This window comes from Triticum dicoccoides, chromosome 4B (genome assembly GCF_002162155.2).
Source record: "Triticum dicoccoides isolate Atlit2015 ecotype Zavitan chromosome 4B, WEW_v2.0, whole genome shotgun sequence".
Classification (NCBI taxonomy): Eukaryota; Viridiplantae; Streptophyta; class Magnoliopsida; order Poales; family Poaceae; genus Triticum; species Triticum dicoccoides.
Window position 1 is genome coordinate 197,656,678 of NC_041387.1, and position 26,098 is coordinate 197,682,775.

Sequence of the window (26,098 nt, forward strand, 5' to 3'; positions counted from 1 at the left end):
TTTTGGGTTCCCTCACTGTCGTCAAGATAGTTTTTATCAGCTTTCTTGGAGACCAACAGGGATGTCTCACTATCTTGAACCTTATCTGCATTACTTCCTTTACCATTGGATAACGCGGTACTATTCTCCAATATTTTGTCCGCATTCTAAAAGAGAAACAAGCAGACACATCACATGTTTACCATGTTCTATATTAAAATCATTTTGGTAAATGAGTTCAGTAGTAAAGTGGATAGGATAACAGCATGAAACAAACATATATCTATGTGCCATGGTCACTTTATGGTCTATATCATTCTAGTTTTTGTTGCCAAATCAAGATAGAGACACAGTTCAAATCATGTTTGTTCAAGACAAAGCAGAATAGACAGAATATAAGTGTGGGTAATTATAGAGCAATAACAACACTTGTAATGTGCATGACATGAGAACATAAATGTTTATTCAATTGAAACTGAAATCAACATAGAGCAGGTTACAACAACAAACCAGTTAAAGAAACAGGTTTAAAACATACCTGTTGCGCCATTGGAGTTTCAGTTCCATCCTTCAAATTTGAAAATAGTTGGTATGAGTAAATATAGTAATGCAAGAGCAAAGGAGTATGAACCATAGCTACAGAACCTGACCTGAGAACATATCTTCTTCTCCTTTAAGCGTTGAGTTGGGATTCGGAGTGGTGGTCCTCATGCTTTGGGCACTGCAGTTCCCTTACTAACCGCTCGTGTTTGGGTGCTTTGTGGTGGAGACGATGCTGTGTCAACTGGAACTGGGTTACTATCTGTCGGGGTTGGGGTTAGAAGGGGTGTAGCTGGTTCTCTGTCCAACTGGGTAGGGGTACAATCTGCGAGAGTCTGGGTTATGTGTGGTGGATCTGGTCCTTGGGCAAGTACAACCGTGGTTCTATCTGCATCAACTGGTAACACTATCTTTTATGAAGACCGTGTTGTTACTCCCTTAGATACTGCCATCACGCTCTCCAATTCAAATGGCTGATAAACAAGAAAAGTAATTGAAAGTATAGACATTGTATGATAGACAGGTGCAATGGATAGTGGGGAATAAAAGAGGGCATGAAATAGTTCATATTTATGTTGTCTGACCAAACAGGATAGCATGACACAATTTCACATATATGATGGCTAACTAAACAGGATAGCATGACACAATTTCACATTATGATGGCTAACTAAAAAATATGGAAAGACATAGTTCAAAATATGAGACTATGTAAATAGGATGACATGACATAACTATATAATGTGTTTATTAAATAGGTTGGCATGCCATAATTCACATACATTCATGGATAGAATGCCATAATTCTAAATATGATGACTGTAAACACTAAACAGGATGAGATGATATAACTATAGGATGTCTTTATTAAATGGCATGATATAACTATAGAATGCCATAATTCAGATAGATGATGTGTATGTACTATGTAAACATGATGGCATGATATAATTCAAATATATGATTTATATAGTAAGCAAGTAAGCAGATGGCAATCTATATATGATGTAAAAACTAAGCAATGCAAGACAACATGCATGACATGGGTAATATAACCCTGCCAAGTTTGAGCATAGACCTCAAGGGGGAAATAGGACTGGTCATCGGTCTCTGAATCCTCCTCTGAGGAGCTCTCTGTAGCCAGCAAGATGTCTGCTTCAGCAGGTAGCATTGTCTGCTCTGAATACCTTGTTTTCACTCCAGATACTTCCATCACCGCTTCAAATGGCTGATGCACAGGAAGAGTAGTTGAATATACAAATGGAACACATAATACAAAAAAATGATAGCATGATATAATTCACATACATGATGATTGGCTAAACAACATGGCATTGCATAATTCACATATATAATGCCTTTGCAACAAGATAGCATTGTATAATTCACATATATAATGTCTTGCAACAAGATGGCAATGCATAATTCACATATATGGTAATTAGACACTGAACAAGTGGCATTCACACAAAGCATGTCTAAACTAATCAAATGACATAGCAATGCGAGACACCATACGCACGATATGAGCAACATAAACCTGCCAAGTTAGAGCATACACCTCAGGGGGGGGGGGAAATAGGACTGGTCATCTGTCTCTGAATCCTCCTCTGAGGAGCTATCCGTAACCAGCGAGATATGTGCTTCGTCAGATAGCATAGTCTGCTCAGAAGACCTTGTTTTCACTCCAGAATTTTCCATCACCGTGTCAAATGGCTGATGCACACGAAGAGCAGTTGAATGTACTAACATTGTTGACAAATGTAATATGTAACGGAAAAAAAGGATGGCCTGATATAATTTACATATAAGATGACTGGCTAAGTAGGATGGCATTGCAAAATTCACATATATGATGCCTGGCTAAACAAGGTGGCGTTGCATAATTCACATAAACGATGAATAAACTAAACAGATGGCATTCGCACAAAGGATGTCTAAACTAAGCAGATGGCATATTTGATGTATAAAGTAAGCAATGCAAGACACCATATGCATGATATAACCAACATCAGCATGCCAAGTTAGAGCGAAGACCTCAGGGGGTAAATAGGAGTTATCTTCTCCTTCTGAATCCCCCTTAGAACAGATATCTTCCTCTCGATTACAATCCGAAATGCGTGGAGGGGGGCTGCCTTTGCGCCTACCATGGAGCGACGTCTGCATGAAATTATATTGCCACGCAAGGCTCGTCTCTTTTGCTCTACATGTTCAGTTCCATTGTTTACAATAACTGTCATGCATAGGAATAAAACATAGTGAGATTATGTAAGGAGTGCATGCAGAAATCCAGAGTGATGGTAGCAACCTGTGGATAGACCCAAAACCAATAATAGCAGGCAGATAATGGCTTCAGTTAATAAATACAGATAATGTCTTCTTTACTGTTTGTTTCCCACCCAACATGAAACTCATAGTAGACACTGGAGATTAACCAGATAGTAGATATATACTATTGATAGCGGCCCCGATATGTACCCCACAATCATTTAAAAACTCAAGTTTGACCATTAGTTTGGAGCTGACTCAGAGTCTAATCGGTGAACGGGACGATAAAGTAGCATGTAATATTAAGCGATGCATAACATAAGCAGACACGAAAGAGTGCGACCTCTCTTGCGGACCCGTGTAGTCCTCGAGGTCATCTGCTCGGTTGATGATGGTAATGCAGTTTTCATGGCTGCCAGCGGCAGGGAAGAAGATCTGAGGCGGCAAAAGACAGTCTGGAGGACGGATCCCTGCTGTGCTGGACCCTTCTGTCGTTGGAGCAGCTGAGCTGGGGTGGACGACGGTGCAGCAGGAGTGGGACAAACCACGCAAGGTTTTCTTTGACAACTATCTATAAGAGAAGTAATTCTGTAAGGGCTCGTCTGAATTGGAGGATTCCAACAATGCAGGGATAGGAAATAGACAGGAATAGGATAGGAATGCATGTGCAAAACAGAGAATTTAAAAACACAGGATTTCTGCCAATCTGGGTGTTTGATTCACAACAATTGGAAGATCACAGGATGCAAAGATGCATGGTGAGATTAAGTCAAACCACAAGAAAATGTATGGTTATAATGCTATTATGCTACTATCTCTTAGTCTTGTGCTTCATGAATAGGAATTTGAAAAGGAGGACAAGTGAAAATTAAAATTCCTACGTTTTTTCCTTTCAAGGAGACACTAAAGGAACAAATCCGTGTGCTCAGTGGACAATATATATAACATGTAGAGCAAAAAAGAGATGCAGCAAGTGTACAACCTCTTTGGCGAAGCCATGTCGATCTCAGCGTGATTGGGTTGGCCGGTGAGGATGCTTCGGCTGACTTTGCTGTCGGAGGAGGGGAAGAAGATCTTAGGCGTCTGGAGATGGAGCTCGAGGTACTGCTCCGCTGTGATGGAGGTTTTCGTCGTTGGAGCAGCTCCGGTGAGTTATACGACGCCGAGGCTGAAGCAGGACAAGAGAGACGACGAACAACGTTAACCTGAGTGGAATTCTAATAGCATCTCCAATACATGACATAAAATACATAACCACAAAGTGCTAGATGTAAAATACATCAGATGCTCATCTCTGAACTTAACTGTCGAAACTGAACTTAACTGTCAAAACTGAACCTAACTGTCGAAACTGAATTTTGCTGTCGAAACTGAATTTTGCTGTCGAAACTGAACGCACTAGCAAGGTGAGGCTACACATCGGTCGACTGACTTTTTCATCTCTATTCAGTCGATTTTGCAGCCGTTGGATACGAAATCAAGGGCATGCGGTTCATATTCAACCTCCACCCCCCTGAGCCGCCAGCCACCATCGGCCAAACAGCAGCCCCCGGCCGCCCGCGGCCAGCGGTGCGCCGCCCCGCCTGCCCCGAAAACACTCCCCACCGCCGGTCCGCCGCCGCCCCGGCCATCCCTCTAGGCCCCCTGCCGAGCTTTTTCTCCGGCGATCCCCACACCACCGCCCCGCCAACGCCCCGCCACCGCCGGCGACCACCGCCCCCATCCTGAACCCTAAGATAGATAGTGGGGTACCTCTCCGGCGAGCCCCCCTCCCCGCTGCTGCTGGTTCTTCCTTCACCCCGGCGAGCCCACCCCTTGAAAATCAACTGACCCAAAAGTTGATTCAGTCGACTGAAGTGTAGCCAAATCGGAGCAGCATCACAAGCAAGAGCAAGAGCGAGAGCAGCAGCGCGAGCAAGAGCAATAGCAAGAGCAGACCAGGCAGGGGACCGAGAGCAAGAGCAGAGCAGCAGCAGCTCCTACTGATGTGGACGTCGCCGCCGAGGAAGCGACGCCGTGGAGGAAGTGGCCAGCGACGCCGCCGTGGATGGAGCCGCGCCATGTCGGATTGGGACCTAGCGCCGGCAGCACCATGAGATCGAATCAAGAAGAAAATGCGGCGATTAGTGTACAACCTCTTTGGTGGCGCCGATTAGGTCGCAGCTTCATCCGAGGAAACGATGATGATGATGCTCTTCCGGTGGTGCAGGTGAAGACGTCGATGTGGGAATGGAGGTGGCGCGAAAGACGAGGGGAACATCGGGGAAGCTCCTTGGAGGTGGAGGACGGGGTGGCTGAACCGGCGGGACGATGAGATCGACGACGGATCCTCATCCGGTACGGTGGATGAGGGACATCGAGGTGTTGCTGTGGACGACGTCATCGGGGAAGAGGCTCCGACTGGGTGGCGGACGGAGCAGGGTGTGGGGTTTCGTCGCGGGTTTTTGCGGCCTCGGTGTACAAATGGGTGGGCGGATGGGATGGCAGTGGGGAACCATGGCTTAGAGACGCGCTTGTCCTAAATGTGGGGTAAGTTACGAAAGTACCCCCCACCGATTTGAGGCGGTTCTTTCGGTTCAGGGATACCACAGGCATTTCGCGAGTCGGGATTTCACAGGAGGTGGGAGTTTTCGCGCCGTTGTAATTTTGGAATAGCAAGGCGCGGATTGAGATGGAGGGAGTTGTCGGAGCACAACGAGACAAAGATATATCTTAAATATTTCGGGCTAACAAGGCACGGGTTGAAATTTCTGGACAAGCCTAACGTGTACTGTACCAAATCAATGCGCACTACAAATGTCATTCAAAACTTTGAATTCATGTTATGTTCAATTAAAACATTTCGCTACGTGTATAATGCACAAAACCTACTACTCAAATGAATGTTTTAGTGCATTCCAAACGTATATACTACCGCTTCAATATGAACTAAATTTGAATAAGATCTATAGTAATGATTGTTGTGAAGTCAAAGCATTTGAATTCGTTTCTCTGTTTTAATAAGATGTACAATCATCATTATTGTCAAGTTAAACCATCGTTTGTGTATTATCTTCACAGCACATCACATGATTAGTCTTGAGTTACATATGAACTATGTGTACTATATGAACTCGAACTAGATTTTTTGAATCCACTTTATTTTGATTTCAAATCACATTAAATTTCTATCTCTAGCTAGATCTTCATAATCTAAACCATGTCTCATATGTATAATGTGTTTATCACATTATGTATGGTGCCCCTCCCCCTACGCCTACAAGTATTTAGATGTGAGTTGCAAACACCACACATTACCACAAATTCAAATAAAATGTGACAATGTTCGATATATAGTATTGTTTAGATTGCTCGATATTTAGTTGTAAGCTGCAAACGCCGCACATTATCACAAATTCAAATAAAATGTGAGATTGTTTGATGTATAGCATGGTTTAGATTTTTCGGCATTTAGCTGTGAGTTGCAAACGCCATGCATTATCACATTATGGTATAACATGTGCACAACACGTGTTTCACCGCTATATTCATGCATGCAATGTTTAAAACACTATTGTCTCCTATTCAAATATATGAATCCGCTTTCATATCAAATTATGATCTTTGTTAGTCTCTTACACCCACACAATCCTCTAACCTTTGTAGCTACCACTAACTTTCTCTCGTGCATGCACACGCCCTCCTCGCCTTCCCCCTCCCTCGGCATTCTATCCACTGGGCACATTCATTTTTTTTCTTTAGGTCGTTCTCCTAGAGTCTCCACAACTCCTTTCCGACACACACCGATCGATAATCCTCTCCAACGATGCCTGCCTACAGCATACACACACAGCTTCAATCTCCTCCTTTATGTGTCCTTGCCTCGTGTCTCTCATATGGTCAGACACACGTGTAAACTCTCGCCCCTCTTTTCATCGATCTCACAAACGCACACTCCTCCCCCTATATAGCTAGTAGTTGGGCCTCTCGCACCACCTCCTAGCTCCATTCTCTCTGTCTATCCGTCTTGCTGGGTGTCACAGCCCTAGATCTCTGTTTGTAAATAGTGCCATCTTCATCCATGTCATCATGTTTAAATTTCAGTTAAACTTGAAATGGGGATGCTTAAACCCTAGCACCAAATGAATTCAACTAGGGTCAAAATAAAATCTTTTTCATTGAACTCAAAATGCCCTCTAAAAATGTTCAACATTTCTGGTTTGAGGTGTAAGCATCTACCAAAAATGGTTTATATTTTTGCAGGACATATTGGGCTCTGAATTAAATCATACTCTATTTGCATTTGGGCATTTAAACGCTATAAAATATTTTAAATGCTCAAATAATCATAAACTAAAATGTTTACTGTTGGATATATTCTAAACAGTAGCCATGATTAGTTTCATGATTTTTGGATCTGTTTAAGTATTTTATATAAAGCCCTAAAGACTACAGAATAATAGAAAACAGAAAACAATTTAGAAAAGAGAGAGAGAGATTTTACCTGGGCCACTTACCTGGCCGCAACCCACCTGGCAGGCCCAGCACTGTGCTGGCCCATACCAGCCAGCTGCTTCGTCCTCGCCAGGCAGGCATAGAGGTGACGCCGACGAGCGCGAGCTCGCCACGGCGCCACCTGCTTGCCGCCCGCGCCCCTGGACACATGGGTGAGCTCCACGTTGCCGCCCCGACCCCGCAGACACCTCACTCTCTCCCTGCCTCGTCTCCTTCGCTCTCTCTCCCGAAGCAGAGCGAAGCCGTCTCCGCCGTTCACTGCCACCGCGTCCACCGTTCTCCCCTCGCCTCCCCGTGATGTACAAGACCTCCGACGCGACGCCCTCGCCCTCCCCACCGAGCCACGCTTCGCCGGAGTCCCTGCATCGCCACCATCTGGTCGTCTTCAACCTCGGTGCCCGCCGGACACCGTTCGTCGATTCGCCGTCTCCCGAGCGTCCCCGAGCCCGCTAACCATCCCTACGCATCCGCTGTGAGCTCCTGCCCTTTCTCCCCCTCTCCGTTTGCCTTCTTATGCACCACAGCGACCACACCGAGCTCGGCCGCACCCGCCGCCGCCACCGCACGTCGCCGTCATGGCCACAGCCACGTTGGCTTGATTCCGAGTGCGTCACCGTGCTCAGCACATCATCAGGAGGCCGTAGCACCCAGCCATTCGCCCCGCCGTGCCCCACAGCACCATTCCCAACCTCGCCCGAACTCCAGCGACCGCCAAGGTCATCGCCGGCGACATTTCCGGTCATCCCAGCATCTCCCACCGCCACCACTCGACGCACGCAAGCTCCAGCTCCACGTAGCCACCCTCCGCCGTCGATTTGGTCGCCGGAGGAGGAATTCCGAATGCCTCCGCCGTCTCTGGCCTCGTCGGCGACTCGACGCCGGTGGGTTTGACCCGCTGACGATTGACTGGGTGGGCCCAGTTTGACCCCCTGGGTCACTGACGTGTGGGCCACCCTTGTTAGTTATTACTTAGGTTAGTTTAGCGCTAATTAACCTAGATTAGTGCTTAACCAAACTAACTCTATTTAGTTAGTTAACTAACCACTGACACGAGGGTCCCACGAGTCAGGTTTGACCTGGCCGACCTAGTTGACCGCTGACATCACAATGACGTCATGCTGATGCAGTAAGTCATTTTCTGGATTTAAGTTAATTCAGGAAATTCCAGAAATAGTGCTAACTTCTAAAAATCATAGAAATTCAACCGTAACTCCAAATCAAACAAATTATATATGAAAAATGATCAGAAAAAACCAATCTATCCATCTGTACCATTTTCATGCATGTTAGAACAACTTACACCTGCTGATCAGGTCAAATCAATTAAATGGCATTTAAACTCTCACATATGGAGTTTGAATTTGAACCTAGTGTTCAAACCAACCCCATTTAACTTGTTGCTAGATGCATTAGGCCAATCAACAGCATATTGCCATGTCATCTTCATGCATCATATTGTTGCATGGCATTGATTGTGTTTCTCTTTTGTTTGTCGGTGTTTGTCCCCTCTCAGTAGACGATGTACCGACGATGAGTTCGATGACACCGATGAAGAACTATATTATCTTCAGAAGTGCCAGGCAAGCAAAACCCCCTTGTTCATGCCGATACAATCCTACTCTCTCGCTCCTGCTCTCTTCTACTACATTAGGACAACAACGATTCAACTGTTACTTGCTGCGGTAGCTGAACCCCTTTATCCTCTGCATGACCTGTCATTGCCACAGTAAATAGATGAAACCCACTAGCATGAGTAGGAGTTGTTTGAGCCCTGTTGTGCCTACTCATTCATGCTTGTTTGTCATGCCTGCTACTGCTTAGAGTTGAGTCAGGTCTGATTCATCGGGGGTGAATCAGAGGTGTGTGAACATGTCCTACTATGTGTGAGCTAAGTGTGTGAACACGATTTGGTAAAGGTAGCGGTGAGAGGCCATGTAGGAGTACATGGTGGGTTGTCTCATTGCAGCCATCCTTAGGAACTGAGTTCTGTGTTTGTGATCCATGAAACAGTTACTACCACGCATTGGGCCCGAAACCAATGGACCCTCTCGGCTTCTTAATCACCCTTGTCCTCTGTCCAGGAGTTGCAAGTAGTTTCTGGTGTTTGTAGTATGCTGGAGGCCGTGGGCAGCGCTGACCGGAGGGGTGGGCTGTGATGCGGTAGGCACATGGCATGGTGTACCGAGCGCCCGTTTGGTGTCTCGGGAACCCTGCACACATCGTTTGGGGCTGTGAGCGAAACTCCGTCCGGATCTCCTCGCGGATGGAACCCGGATAGGCGATAAACCTGGACTAGAGACTTGAGTGTTTAGGTAGGTCGTGGCCGACACCCTCGTTGGGCTTCCGCTTGAAGGTTGCCGAGTACATGTCGTGTAAACGGCGGTAAGTGGTGAAGAAGTACACCCCTGCAGGGTTAACATCATCTATTAGAATAGCCGTGTCCGCGAAAAAGGACTTCTGGGTTGCCTGTACAGTTCATAGACAAGTGAAAGTGGATACTCTAAAATACGCAAGATAAGCGTGAGTGCTATGGATGGCGTTCTCGTAGGGAGATGGGAGCGGATCCATAGTGGTGTATTGATATGGCAAATATGTGGACTCGTATGCGCCACCTCAAAAGAGTTACTTGCAGTCGTAGTTCAGGATAGCCACCGAGTCAAAGCTGGCTTGCTGCAGTTAAACCCCACCATCCCCTTGATTGATAATGATGCATATGTAGTTAGTTCTGATGTAAGTCTTGCTGGGTACATTTGTACTCACGTTTGCCTATTTTATGTTTTTGTAGAGAGACTTCAGTCTCACTAGTAGTTCCGCGTGGACTTCGACGTTTAGCTTGTTACCTCAGCTACGATCTTGTGCCCTCGGCAGGATCTAGTAGATAGTTAGGCTTCTCAGCCTTTTTCATTTATAGTTGTCTGTACTCAGACATGTTGAGCTTCCGCTTGTGTTTTGACTTGTGTGCTCTGAATGTTGGGTCGTGAGACCCATGTTTGTAATATCTCACTCCTCGGAGCCTAATGAATACATACTTGAGTCATAGAGTTATGTTGTGATGCCATGTTGTATTTACACATATCGAGCATATTGTGTGTATGTTTGAAATGCTTGGTATGTGTGGGATCTGACTATCTAGTTATTTATCCTTAGTAGCCTCTCTTACCGGGAAATGCCTCCTAGTGCTTCCACTGAGCCATGGTAGCTTGCTACTGCTCCGGAACACTTAGGCTGGCCGGCATGTGTCCTTCTTCGTTCCTGTGTCTGTCCCTTCGGGGAAATGTCACGCGATGAATACCGGAGTCCTGTTAGTCCGCTACAGCCCGGCTCACCGGAGTCCTGCTAGCCCAGTGCTACAGCCTGGATTCACTCACTGATGACCGACACGTTCGATGCTGGGTCATGGATGCATGTCCCTGTAAGTTTGTGCCACTTTGGGTTTACAACTAGCCATGTCAGCCCGGGCTCCTTATCATATGGATGCTAGCGACACTATCATATACGTGTGCCAAAAGGCGCAAACGGTCCCGGGCAACGGTAAGGCAACACCCGTGGGAATACCGTGTGTGAGGCCGCAAAGTGATATGAGGTGTTACATGCTAGATCGATGTGGCATTGAGTCGGGGTCCTGGCAGCTTTGGTATCAGAGCTTGACTGCCTGTAGGATTACCAAGCCAAACTGGTCGAAGTTGAGTCTAGAAATTCTTTAGTTATATAAGGGAATTGATTGTGGGATGGAACGTAAGGCTCTTTTTACTCCTTATACCTCATGGCCTTCTGATCTGAGTCATCCTCTTCTCTTCTACGGGGTTTAGGAACTAGGCTTCTCATCTATCTACTAGGATGACGAGTTTCTATGTTAGAGATTTATAGGATTGATAGTTTCAAGCCTCAATTCAGTTTCTACTACTTTTTAGTATGTTCTCAGTTGAACCAGAACCTTGATATGATGTTGTTAAGTGACTACGCAAATCCTTGTGAATGTCTCAAATATTTTCTGAGCATTTACAGCCGTTATGCTGTCCGAGTCATCCCAGGTCTCTGAATAGTCTGATGCATTTGCAAATCCTTTCTTTCCGTTCCCGATGTCCTTTATGGTCAGAATAAGTACACTAACAGGTGCGTTGAGGTAATTTATTGCCTTGACATATATGTTGGAGCTATTATTATGACCCTAGGTGTTTTAGGGAGTCACCTAGTAATTTAGCCATGTTATGTGTTCCCAGTGTGATGATTCTGGCCTTTATTCTCGAAAGCATCCCGTGATGCCATTTAGTTAGTAGGTAATCTACTTATGGGTTTTGAACCCAAGACTCACCCTACTTACTTCATGTTGATAGTAATTGCTAGCTCCCTTAGGTTATTAGTAACCTTTGTGTTAGTCCTCGAGGTCCGTGGTATTCCCTTCTTCCAAATACTATGAACCACTTATGGCAGAAGTTTGTTGGATCAAAACATCACAACAGGAGTGCCCTCGATGAGTTCCCCATTCTATATTGTGACTCTGCCAATCCTACCTCTCTGCATGGGTTATCCGGAAGAAATATGTTGAATTTGTTCGGCATACTAATCCATGTCTCCACAACTCGAAAAGGATATATGTCCCCTTGAGTTGTCCCTCTTCATTTGTATTCCGACCATCGTCTATCAATTGATAGTCAGGAGTAATGGTGCATCTGTGTTATCGATGCTTATTACTCTTGTGGTACATCAAGCCATTCTATTCTGGAATGACTAGGAGAAACAAACTCCAGTACCTTGTCTATTTCCAGGATTGGGTCAAAGTAGTTGTGCTCCGCAGATCAAATTGCTAATCCAGCTTTTGTTCTGCTCTACCTTGGAGTATTACCATCCTTATATTAAGACTGTCATGAGAATTGCGCTAGCTCTTATGAATTCTTGACACAGTAATACTTCTTGCCATCATTGTTCATTCCTCGGTTTCCGTGTTATTGTAACCGGAATGCCGACAAGTGAATCATGGTGTGTGAAATCAATACTGCTAGCAACTCCGTTGCTTGGTAGTTAAATGGACGATAACCTCATTCTTAGCATGTTGATTATTGAATCGTCACCCTAAGGTTGATTGTGCTACCTAGTCCTTATTTCCTGGTGGACTCCTCGATTGATGAGTTAGGATTTTGTTTAGTCCTTGCTCATTTGATCATATCGTCTTGCCCTGAAAAGCAAGATTGTTCTCGAGTTTAGTAACATATCGGTGGTTCGTGATTTTCCGAATATCCTCTCGGAAGTATCACCAGGTCGTCACCTGACTGTTATGTTGAGCTCATGATCAAGTTGGTTTCTTGTAAACCACCCCTTCTCCAAGACTCTGTGTTGGATATCCCTGAGCTAGTTGGTTGAGCTAGACAACAACTTGGAGAGTTGGAAGATAAAAGCTTGTCTGACTTAGTTCATGTTAAGGGATATCTTCTTGTGTGTGTGTTGAAGAAAGATGATATCACCATCGATTGGTCCTTGTGATCAGTTGTTGGATCTATTGTCTTGTCAAAACTTTGATTTGAGTATGGGCTATCGTCAAGTCAAATCAGAACCAACGATGTTCGTAATGTTGTCTTACTCATGGTTGATCCCTCGAGCATACACCATTCCATCTTTTGGTCTGACCAATACTATCACCTTGTTCACATAATGGCGGAATTCCAGTGATATGGAAATTCTGATGAGTTGTTGTTGAGCCCACCAGCAACATTTTATCTCCTCCATAGTTCATGATGAACATCAGGCTTGTGTTGGAAACTTGTGTAAGCATTATCTCCGTGTTCCGTTCATGAGGTATATGTTCGGATGAAAGAAGTGACTTCCTCTAATTCACGGTACTTGGTGTAAGTTGCCGCCGTGAATTCGATGAAGTCAATGTTGCTTCCTTGGATACATCCCAAGTTAGTCACACATGTGCAAAGTATACTATGGTTTGGCAGATTAATTACCTCCACTCCATATGTATTCTATAGCACACCAAGCCACTGATTGATTTGTTCAAGGAGAAGAAGCTCCTTCTTAAGAGTATACCCTATGCAAGGACTTCGACATCCTCGATGATGGTTCCCCACCAGAACTCGGTAGTGTTTTATCGTAAGACTACCATGGGATCATGTTTGTCTGGGACAACGTGTTCACATGCTTGTAGCAGAACCAGCTCATGTTTTGGAGCTTGCTATCGTAGTTCATTTCCCGAGAATCACGCAACGTCATCTCGTCGGTTTGTGTTGCAAACTTTCATTTTTCTTTCTAGACTCAATGAGTCTAGATTATTCTGACACCAACCAGATCTGAATCTCAGGCAGATATGATGGTTGGAATGTTTCCCAAGAATTATAATATTGGTCTTTCTGTAACTGGTAAAGTGGATGTCGTGGCCAACACACCCAACCGGAAGACCTGTTATTGTAGTATCTTGATTGAGAAAGTTGGCCACCTCCCCATAGGGATTTCGCAGGATTTACTCCTTAGTTGTCCCTTATGGATTCTTGTGCTCCCGAAGTCCGACCTTTACTTGATGTTCTAGATACCAAACCATATCTATGAATGGGATACGCTAGTGCATCAAGGAGATCATTAGAAGCAGAGTGCTAAATGTCTCTCGGTCGATCATCCAGATTTTGTCCCCTTGGTCTCGCTAAGGTGAAATCTGAGAAAGTGTTATCTTCCTTTGCATCCGCATCATCCATCACTATTCCTCATGGTAGTATGTTGTGTTGCCAGGATCCTTGACACGGATGTTGGTAAAACCTTGATGAATATGGAAATGCTCAAGTTCTTGAGAGCACGCGCAAGCACTAGATGTTATCATCGGCACTAACTGGGATTGCTCCCAGTTTGCTCGGTTATGCTATAACCATTCCAACAGTGGAATTATTCTACTGTTGAGTTTCTCCCCAGTTACTAGAATCATTCCTAGCATTTGCATTTTATCCCCAACTTGCACCATCATTGCGTCATTCTACCATGGGTTCCATCCATCTCCGATGATAAGCAAATCATCCCTTGTGTTGTCTTCAACAAGGTAATCCACATCATCCATTCTGGCCCGAGAATGTCATTCTTTTGGGCTCTTTCAAATGATCATTTGTGTTTTGCCTTAAGATGGTATAAACAGTTTCAATGATCTCTGAATCAAAGGTAATTCTTTTGCCACTTAAAGGGGATATATTCTACGAGTCACCTCTCCTAAGGTGCACCGTTATGGAATCATGGCAATTATTTTCCTCGCCACCTTGACACCATCCACCATCTTTCTAAGCGTGGAATCATTGCCCACCAAATCAAACCCCGTCGTTGTTCTTTCACCCCTCTCGATGTGTTTTGTGTCTCAACTCGAGATGTTTCAACATCTCATTCCGTGAGTTGATTTGGTATAGCTCGATCTTCGAGAAGATCAATCCTTCTAGAGTTTCTTCCTCCTCTCGTTGTCATGTTGGTAGGAGTTCCTGGAGCAAGACATCAAGTTAATGATGGTGGTCGAATCAACGTTCTTATGAAGTGCACCCTGGATCGTGAAGATTGTGTTGGTCTTGTGCCCCTCTGTCTTCTTACCTCACGTCTTGAATCTCGGGACGAGATTTTTGTTTAGTGGGGGTGAGTTGTCACAGCCCTAGATCTCTGTTTGTAATTAGTTGCATCTTCATCCATGTCATCATGTTTAAATTTCAGTTAAACTTGAAATGGGGATGCTTAAACCCTAGCACCAAATGAATTCAACTAGGGTCAAAATAAAATCTTTTTCATTGAACTCAAAATGCCCTCTAAAAATGTTCAACATTTCTGGTTTGAGGTGTAAGCATCTACCAAAAATGGTTTATATTTTTGCAGGACATATTGGGATCTGAATTAAATCATACTCTATTTGCATTTGGGCATTTAAACGCTATAAAATATTTTAAATGCTCAAATAATCATAAACTAAAATGTTTACTGTTGGATATATTCTAAACAGTAGCCATGATTAGTTTCATGATTTTTGGATCTGTTTAAGTATTTTATATAAAGCCCTAAAGACTATAGAATAATAGAAAATAGAAAACAATTTAGAAAAGAGAGAGAGAGAGATTTTACCTGGGCCACTTACCTGGCCGCAACCCACCTGGCAGGCCCAGCATTGTGCTGGCCCATGCCAGCCAGCTGCTTTGTCCTCGCCAGGCAGGCACAGAGGTGACGCCGACGAGCGCGAGCTCGCCACGGCGCCACCTGCTTGCCGCCCGCGCCCCTGGACACATGGGTGAGCTCCACGTTGCCGCTCCGACCCCGCAGACACCTCACTCTCTCCCTGCCTCGCCTCCTTCGCTCTCTCTCCCGAAGCAGAGCGAAGCCGTCGCCGCCGTTCACTGCCACCGCGTCCACCGTTCTCCCCTCGCCTCCCCGTGATGTACAAGACCTCCGAAGCGACGCCCTCGCCCTCCCCACCGAGCCACGATTCGCCGAAGTCCCTGCATCGCCACCATCTGGTCGTCTTCAACCTCGGTACCCGCTGGACGCCGTTCGTCGATTCACCGTCTCCCGAGCGTCCCAGAGCCCGCTAACCATCCCTACGGATCCGCTGTGAGCTCCTGCCCTTTCTCCCCCTCTCCGTTTGCCTTCTTGTGCACCACAGTGACCACATCGAGCTCGGCCGCACCCGCCGCCGCCACCGCACGTCGCCGTCGTGGCCACAACCACGTTGGCTTGATTCCGAGCGCGTCACCGTGCTCAACACATCACCAGGAGGCCGTAGCACCCAGCCGTTCACCCCGCCGTGCCCCACAGCACCATTCCCAACCTCGCCCGAACTCCGCCAACCGCCAAGGTCGTCGCCCCAGCATCTCCCACCGCCACCACTCGACGCGCGCAAGCTCCAGCTCCACGTAGCCGCCCTCCGCCGTCGATTTGGTCGCCGGAGGAGGAATTCCGAATGCCTCCGCCGTCTCTGGCCTCGCCGGCGACTCGACGCCGGTGGGTTTGACCCGCTGACTGTTGACTGGGTGGGCCCAGGTTGACCCCCTTGGTCACTGACGTGTGGGCCACCCTTGTTAGTTATTACTTAGGTTAGTTTAGCGCTAATTAACCTAGATTAGTGCTTAACCAAACTAACTCTGTTTAGTTAGTTAACTAACCACTGACACGAGGGTCCCACAGGTCAGGTTTGACCTGGCCGACCCAGTTGACCGCTGACATCACAGTGACGTCATGCTGACGCAGTAAGTCATTTTCTGGATTTAAGTTAATTCAGGAAATTCCAGAAATAGTGCTAACTTCTAAAAATCATAGAAATTCAACCGTAACTCCAAATCAAACAAATTATATATGAAAAGTGATTAGAAAAATCCAATCTATCCATCTGTACCATTTTCATGCATGTTAGAACAACTTACACCTGCTGATCAGGTCAAATCAATTAAATGGCATTTAAACTCTCACATATGGAGTTTGAATTTGAACCTAGTGTTCAAACCAACCCCATTTAACTTGTTGCTAGATGCATTAGGCCAATCAACAGCATATTGCCATGTCATCTTCATGCATCATATTGTTTCATGGCATTGATTGTGTTTCTCTTTTGTTTGTCGGTGTTTGTCCCCTCTCAATAGACGACGTACCGACGATGAGTTCGATGACACCGATGAAGAACTATATTATCTTCAGAAGTGCCAGGCAAGCAAAACCCCCTTGTTCATTCCGATACAATCCTACTCTCTCGCTCCTGCTCTCTTCTACTGCATTAGGACAACAACGATTCAACTGTTACTTGCTGCGGTAGGTGAACCCCTTTATCCTCTGCATGACCTGTCATTGCCACAGTAAATAGATGAAACCCACTAGCATGAGTAGGAGTTGTTTGAGCCCTGTTGTGCCTACTCATTCATGCTTGTTTGTCATGCCTGCTACTGCTTAGAGTTGAGTCAGGTCTGATTCATCGGGGGTGAATCAGAGGTGTGTGAACATGTCCTACTATGTGTGAGCTAAGTGTGTGAACACAATTTGGTAAAGGTAGCGGTGAGAGGCCATGTAGGAGTACATGGTGGGTTGTCTCATTGCAGCCGTCCTCAGGAACTGAGTTCTGTGTTTGTGATCCATGAAACAGTTACTACCACGCATTGGGCCCGAAACCAATGGACCCTCTCGGCTTCTTAATCACCCTTGTCCTCTGTCCAGGAGTTGCAAGTAGTTTCTGATGTTTGTAGTATGCTGGAGGCCGTGGGTAGCGCTGACCAGAGGGGTGGGCTGTGATGCGGTAGGCACGTGGCACGGTGTACCGAGCGCCCGTTTGGTGTCTCGGGAACCCTACACACATCGTTTGGGGCTGTGAGCGAAACTCTGGCCGGATCTCCTCGCGGATGGAACCCGAATAGGTGATAAACCTGGACTAGAGACTTGAGTGTTTAGGTAGGTCGTGGCCGACACCCTCGTTGGGCTTCCGCTTGAAGGTTGTCGAGTACATGTTGTGTAAACGGCGGTAAGTGGTGAGAGCGTGTGTGAAGAAGTACACCCCTGCAGGGTTAACATCATCTATTCGAATAGCCGTGTCCGCGGAAAAGGACTTCTGGGTTGCCTGTACAGTTCATTGACAAGTGAAAGTGGATACTCTAAAATACGCAAGATAAGCGTGAGTTCTATGGATGGCGTTCTCGTAGGGAGATGGGAGCGGATCCATAGTGGTGTATTGATATGGCGAATATGTGGACTCGTGTGCGCCACCTCAAAATAGTTACTTGCAGTCCTAGTTCAGGATAGCCACCGAGTCAAAGCTGGCTTGCTGCAGTTAAACCCCACCATCCCCTTGATTGATAATGATGCATATGTAGTTAGTTCTGATGTAAGTCTTGCTGGGTACATTTGTACTCACGTTTGCCTATTTTATGTTTTTGCAGAGAGACTTCAGTCTCACTAGTAGTTCCACGTGGACTTCGACGTTTAGCTTGTTACCTCAGCTATGATCTTGTGCCCTCGGCAGGATCTAGTAGATAGTTAGGCTTCTCAGCCTTTTTCATTTATAGTTGTCTGTACTCAGACATGTTGAGCTTCCGCTTGTGTTTTGACTTGTGTGCTCTGAATGTTGGGTTGTGAGACCCATGTTTGTAATATCTCGCTCCTCGGAGCCTAATGAATACATACTTGAGTCATAGAGTTATGTTGTGATGCCATGTTGTATTTACACATATCGAGCATATTGTGTGTATGTTTGAAAAATTTACTACTCCCTCCGTTTACTCCTCGTCCCTACTACTACCTCTCTCTCAGTTTACAAGGCGTGCGCATACCCCTCGGTCGTCAATTTGACCAACCTAATACAAGTCATATATTACAAAAAATATACCAAGATAAACTTTGGAGTTTCTACTTTCAAAAGGTATAAATTTTGTGTTATATAGTCTATATTAGGGTGATAAAATTGGCAACCTAGGTATACACGCAAGACTTGTAAACTGAAATGGAGGTAGTACCTTGGTTATAGAGATTATATCATATTGTTTGGAATATATATGTCCTTTAGTAGATTTCAATATGAAGTACTAGTACATACTCCAAACACTGATGTATATAGACGTATTTTAGAGTGTACATTCACTCATTTTGCTCCGTATGTAGTAGCACTCTCCCTCGCCCCTCGACCCTCGCCCATGTGGTGGACGTGCAGCAATTCATTCGGTCTCATATAGCCAGAACGATATATACTGCACTACCATTATTGCTCGACTTCCCGAAGAGGCGAAGAGCCAATCGCAAGGTTAATATTTTGGAGATGCCAAGCACAAGGTTATAGGAGAACGAGTAGTAGGTGCGCGTCATTTATAAATAATTTTTTTTCTTCAGTGGCACGTACGCAATATGATAGGTTCATATGGAGAGAAAAGGAAACCGCTCCACTATATACATAGTCAGGACGGGCCAGCCTACACGGTTGCTTGCTGGGGTTTCTCTCTTCAAACTCTCTCGCACAAAACGACTATCGCCACATCTCTAACATCCCGGCGGATCACGTCCACTTGGGGAAGGGGTGGATGCTTAGTGTAGATGCGGTGGCCGTCGCCGACGGTGAAAACCCACTGTCGGCACGTCCCGATCAGGGGTCCCCGCCGTTCTCTCTCACAAAGCCGGTGAGGTTGCCTTCGTCCCTTGCTCACTACCGCAACGCGGGCAGTTGCCGCCTCCCGCCGCCCTCCTCAAGGTTGAGCTACGTCCCTCAGGTACAAGTCCCTTTACAGCCGTCTTGCACCACTGCTCCAGTTGCCCACATCAGTCCCTGTGGATATTTCTCTACTTCTTTGCCCCGCACATACCTGAAACCTCTACTGGCTTCTACGTACTGTATTTGTGATGAGTTTATGTCTCATCAACTAGTCCTAGTAATCTTATTCTAATCACGCTTCTTCAATTTCTTTGCCACAGGGATGCTCATCTCGATTTTGGTGAAACTGCACAAAATGATCCGATGGTCAAAAGGTTCCAAACTTCATTTATTAGGAAGCTCGAACGTTGCAAGCAAATTGAAGCCTGGTCAGGGTTCATGGTTCAAGGGCTAGGGACTGCATGGATCGTTTTTTTCTTTAGTTGCCTCTGTTCCAAAATAAGTGTCAACTTTAGTAGTAGTACAACTTTGTACTAAAGTTTGCACAAAGTTGAGACACTTATTTTGGAACGGAGGGAGTACATATTTGCTATGATCTATCAATCGTTGAGATGCAATAGCATGCATGTTAGTCTCCTTTGTATTTGATGAAATGTTGCAACGGGCAACCTTGGACGCAAGATACATGTAACAGGAGCTGGAAGCTTCATAGCATTGTACAAATTTATCTCGCTGATAAATTACAGTACGTACTAGTACTATACTAGTACTTCCTCCATTCCTAAATCTAAGTCTTTGTAGAGATTTCACCATTAACCACATGCGGATGTATATAGATGCATTTTAAGTGTAGATTCATTCATTTTGTTCCGTATGTAATTCACCTAGTGGAATCTCTACAAAGACTTATCTACTAGTAATAGCTAGCCCCCACTACTAGGAATTCTCTATCCTCTCCTTGAGCCACATCATCAAAATTGACGTAGCCGTTAGATGAAGTAAATCAGTCATAATAGCCGTCTGATCTAGACGTTGAGAGGCTCCGCACTAAGCCACATGCAAGTATGCAGAAATACCGTGGCACATGCATGTGAGTGGGTTTTAAATCACATCAACATGTCTGCATGCAAGCATGCACCGGTAGCATGCATGTAAGTGAGCTTTTAAGTCCCACTAACATCTCAAAAAGAAAAATATAATCCCATTATATAGTAGGAGTTGGCTGATCTTTTTTCCTTATGTGGGATGATCTAAATGATGATGGGAGTTTATTTAGTTTGGCTACCACATTTGTCATGCGGTTATAGATTTTTTTTAGTTCTATGAAATTGATAATTTTGCATAGAGAGATATACCGCTATTCCGTGGCAATGCGCGGGGACTCATCTAGTAATATTTAGGAACAGAGGGAGTACTATGTAAAGAGTTAGGTGTCGCACGGTGATAGTGTGAGGTGGGCCATGTAATCACTGAGCCTGCGTGTTTTCACTTCTCTTGCACTCCTCCGCTGTAAGAATGGAGAAAATTTTAATCTACTACCTCCTTTCGCCGAAAGCGTGGGACATCCAGCAGTCCTACCACCTCAGTAATAAAGACCAATGAGCCGTCAAATCACATAGACCCAACAGTAAGTTGGACGGACGAATCAACCATCACTCTTGCGCCAGTGAGAGGTCGCGTCCGCTCTGCCCGGGCATGAATGCGGCACCGATTCTTTGGAGCGGCGCTGACCGTTTCGGGCGGTAAGGGCGCGCGGGCGATGGAGGGGCTTTGGGTGGGCCAGGCTGGCCAGGAGCGGGCGTGGCAGCTGTCCACATGTCCCTACCGAACACGCCCAGAAACGAGAGGATGCACCGACTCTCGCGGCTAAAATCATGCACTACACACCATATCTCTGTAGGAGTAGGTCGATCTGTCGCACTCTCTAACACACACATGTTGTTAAACACACACACGCACACGCACGCACCTTGGTCCCGTTGCACCTTATAACGTGACTTATTACACCTAGACGGAGGGAGTAGTAAGTATACGAGATACGATGGCACACTGACTTAAGTCGAATACAAGTGCCCAAAATTTGTGTGCATGTTATAATAAGGATTCACTTAAAATAGTACGTGAGCGAACAGAGGGATCAATTGGACAGTGTTCCCGAGCAGTAGCAAGATGTGTGACGTAGTAAGATACACCGCTAGCGCTTTTAATTTTTCTTATTAATTTGTTTGTTTCACCCACTGACTGGTGGGACCCAACGTACTACGTGGAGTGAGGTAAGGTGACTAAGGCTGCATTATTTCTGCACCATTGTGGATAGTCTTACCACCAAAGCCACATGACACGATTATGATTGAAATCCTAATGACTCCCACACACACACAAAAAAAACACGGCATGCCTGTCACACGAATGCAGGAATGTATAAAAGGTTATTTTCCTCTCGTTGAACATAACGGGAGGGTTGTGTAGCTGGTTATCCTGTTCGCTCATCAAACTTGAGGTCTCGGGTTCAATAACTACACTTGAGCATAATTTTTGCGAGGAGGATTCTTTGACTGGTCAAAATGTTTTCTAGGGTTTGCACGCTTCACACTCTCTCTCTAGTATATATATACACGTTGGAGCCTCAGCGCTTGTAGTTGCTCTCTTCACACTCTCTCGCCCTCTCCCGCTGGAGCCTCAGCGCTTGTAGTTGCTCTCTTCACACTCTCTCGCCCTCTCCAGATCTAAACAAGACTTCGTTGGCCTCTCTCTCCCCTCACTGCTGCTTAAAAAGCCGGCAGGATCCGTCCACTGGGAAGGGAAGGAGGCTTAACATTGCCGCCGTCGGCGAGGGAGGGAATCCACTACCGGTGTTGTTGTTCACTTTCCACCCAGCGGCGGCACGGGAGGGCCTCCGACCCCTTCTTCTTCTCCGCCGTCCCGTCGCCCACCGAACCACGCCCCAAGAACCTTAAGGTATATTTTACTTACTCCACATGCATTGCTCTAGCTGCATGTATACCATGAATCTAGGACGTGGTTCAAAGAGGAAAGGAGTGGGGGAAAGTAGTGGGAAAAGTTGTATATAGCATGAATCTAGGACGTGGTTCAAAGAGGAAATGAAGGGGGAAAGTTTTATAGCATGAATCTAGGACGTGGTTCAAAGAGGAAAGGAATAGGGGAAAGTAGTGGGGAAAGTTGTATCGCATAAATCTAGGAGGTGGTTCAAAGAGGAAAGGAAGGGGCGAAAGTACTAGTTCAAAAAGGAAAGGAAGGGACAAGGCTGTAGAGTTTGAGCAGGACTAGATTTGCTGCGCTCACATAGGGAAAGGTGTCTAAAGATAACAAAACTGGGACCAACACAAATATGCTCCTTGGTTGTTTGTTCTTTGTTGCAACAGACTGTGCATGACCACAGTACATCGGTAGATGCACATGGTGCTGGTGCGTCCACTGTCCCGTGCAACTCATTAGCTATTGTTAATCTATGGCCCTGTTTGGTTAAAAACTCCCTAGTCCCTACCTGCTTGGTTCCAGGGACTAAACATGGACTAGAGGTTATTAAATGACATGATAAAAGGCCATGTTACCCCTAGTAATGAACTAATAGAAACAAGGTGTGATGCGTGGCAGGGGCAACTGTTGGAAAAAGTCCCAAAAAGCCTCCCTCGGGGTCTTCTTTCTTTAGTCCCAAATGCCCACTTTTAGTCCCGAAAAGTCCCTCTTGTTTGGTTCAGATGTGACTGACACGGAGTTTTTTAGTCCCTACACCAAAATGTCCCTGTAAACAAACACCCTCTAATAATGCCGTTGGAAAATTGATGCAATGCCACAGTTAAAAGCAAATTACATGTTTAACGAATTTTATTGTTAATATAATCTCTATGTTAATATTAATCAATGCCACCGTTTGAGAAATGCTACTGTCTTGCTTTCTTTCCCATTTAGATAAGGTAGATGCTTCTTTTTGTTGGCTTCTGTGTCATCCACTGTTATTGACCACTAATTGTTTCCTTTGCACCTCTGTGTAAATAGGGTTATCTACTTCACCTCATTGCCATTGTGACCTTTTGTTGCACTGCACAAAACACTTTTGTTTTAAGAGTGTTTTGTGCAGTTCAACCAAAATGTCACACCGACAATGTTGCTTGATTGCTTGATTTTAGTGGAACTGCACAAGAGGAGATCTTACTTCCTATCCGTTAAGGCGAATTTGGTTCAGATATTCTTCTTGTGAGTTGTTTGCATTCCGCATCATGAGAGGTCAATACTAGCCTTCTTTCATGTGATTATGCAGTGTGATTTCATATGTTGTGCTACTTGTACGATAATGTTGCTTGATTTTAGTGAACTGCACAAATGGAGACAAGACTTCCAATCTGTATGTGCACCGTAATATCCCATTGAGGTAAGATAAGGATATTTCACAACTGCTGGCCTTTATTTTGCCACTTTCATCAGAAAATTAAGTTTAGTACTATACTTGTGCTCCCTAATTGACATGCCAAATCTTACATTGAAGGCGAAGCTTGTCTGTAATTAAACCAAGTGATGAAGGGGAAGAACAAGCGGAAGAAAAACAAAAATCAACTCCCGATGCTGTAATGAAGCACTGGAACTGTGATGACACAAGTAATGATATAGTTTTGCATCTTAATTTATTGCTATGGCTGGAACGAGCAATTGTTTTGCCACTGATTTGATGCCATACGTAATTATCTCTACTTGTGCAAACAGGGATCTTCTTTGAAGATACCATATATTTTAGTGGAACTGCACAAGAAGATGTTGGAAACATTAAACTAATCGAGGAGTATATAGTAAGCATGGCCACCCCCGTAGATAGAACAGATGGTTCCCGAGAAGTGCTTCATCTGTATGCTCTACACAATCAGCCTCCTAACAAATGTTGGTACTCACCCACTGATTTCATCCATATGATTGAGCTTTGTCATCTCTATTGGTGTTGTGCCACTGTTTAGATACTGTCATGAAAAAGTGGTATTGTCCTTGAGAAGTGCTTCATCTGTGCTGTTTTAAATATTTCCTTTCCTTTTTTTCGAGCAAACAGGGATCATCTTCCTCTGAAGAAGAATCTGGAGTACGTGAAGTGACTAGTTCCGATTATGCCAGGATGAAGAAGCCTTGTCTATCTTCTCATCAGAAGGAGCAGTTGAAGGATGGTTATATTACTCCCCACAAGACCAAACTAACTTCAGCTCAGAAGGACTGACAAATCTCCATTTTTTGCTGTGATGCGCGATTACAATGTTGTTCTAGGATCCTTTCTGGTGAGTTCCATTTTTCTAAAAGTGTGCTCTACATGGACCATGTATGTGCCTGTTGAAACTGTTAATTCATAGTACAGTTTGCTTTATACTAATCACTTTTTTGTATTTGTGCAAACAGGGGTGCTCAGCCTGATTTCAACGGGAACTGCACAAAATGTTCATGAATACATCGAATCATTCATTTCCACCACAAGAAAGGAGGTGCCCATAAGTTCAAGGCATTGCAACATATAAGGGCGAAATCATACAAGCTACGCGCGAATTTGGTTGATTTTGGTGGAACTACACAAAAAGAACAGTTGGTTTATTTAGCACGAGGTGCCATGTCAATGTCCGAACTGATGGCAAACCCTGCCCATTCCACAATCATAGGCATTTGATATTTTGGAATGGGACAACCTTGTCAGATTTTGCTCATTGATTTTAGCAAGATATGCGTTTGATATTTTCGAATGGGACGCCCTTTGCTGTCAGCAGCGGCGATCAATTTTTTCTTTATTCTTTAGTTGTGAAGTAAATATTGCCTCTGACATGTGAGTCGCTGAGATGCATAATCATCGATTGTTTTGAATGTTCTCTATGAATTGCCAGGCCTGTGTGTTTGATTGCAATGTACAGAAACACTAAAAAGCTGCTCAAATTCTTTGTACTCCTTTTGTTCCTTTTTACTTCGCACATTGTGAAAGTGCATACTTTTTTGTATAAGATTGGTCAAAGTAGAGATACTTTGACTGCAGACAAAACTTGTATGCAGACTAGAAAGGACCGGAGGGAGTACATGTGAAACTGCTGCAAACGTGGTGATAACCCTAGGAATAATGCTAGTACGTATTGTTTTGCATGTTCATCCAATGCCAGTGATACAGGAATTCGAACTAATCAAAATAAATTCATTCATACATGGTCGGATTTCATATAAACATGCCGGATTTCATTACATTTCATACATTCTTCAACTAAAAAGGGGTGTTTGTGGCCGCATGCATCTCCCAGATGCAGAGGCCGGGGGTCATCCTCCTTTTCTAAAAAAACTAAAAAGGGGTGCGTTGGAGGTATAATTAATTAACCGAAACTACCCACCTGTGTCCCGTTGAGCCGAACAGAAGCTTAAGTGACTTAACTGCAGGTGTAGTTGTGTAACTGACATGTGGCCTATTGGGCCCACGTGTCAGTCAGCCAACTGCACCAGCAGTTAAGTAGAAGCAGCGTTCTTCTCCAGTGCAGCTCTCCGACTCCACCTCGCTGCCAAGAAGCTAACCGGCCGTCAATGGTCAACCCGCCTAGCTTGGCTTCAACCGGAGGGTAGCAGCGGTGGCCTTACTTGGACCCGAGCGGCGGCGACCTACCGTGTTCTACTCTTCCTTGTTTTCTGTGTGGCGCGGCCTCGTTGGCAGCGGGGCGGGGCCTCGGCGGAGCCGGCGATGTCCTCTATCTCGTTGCCGGCAAGCGGCGCCTCAGCGAAGCGGTGGAAATCCTCCCCCACGTT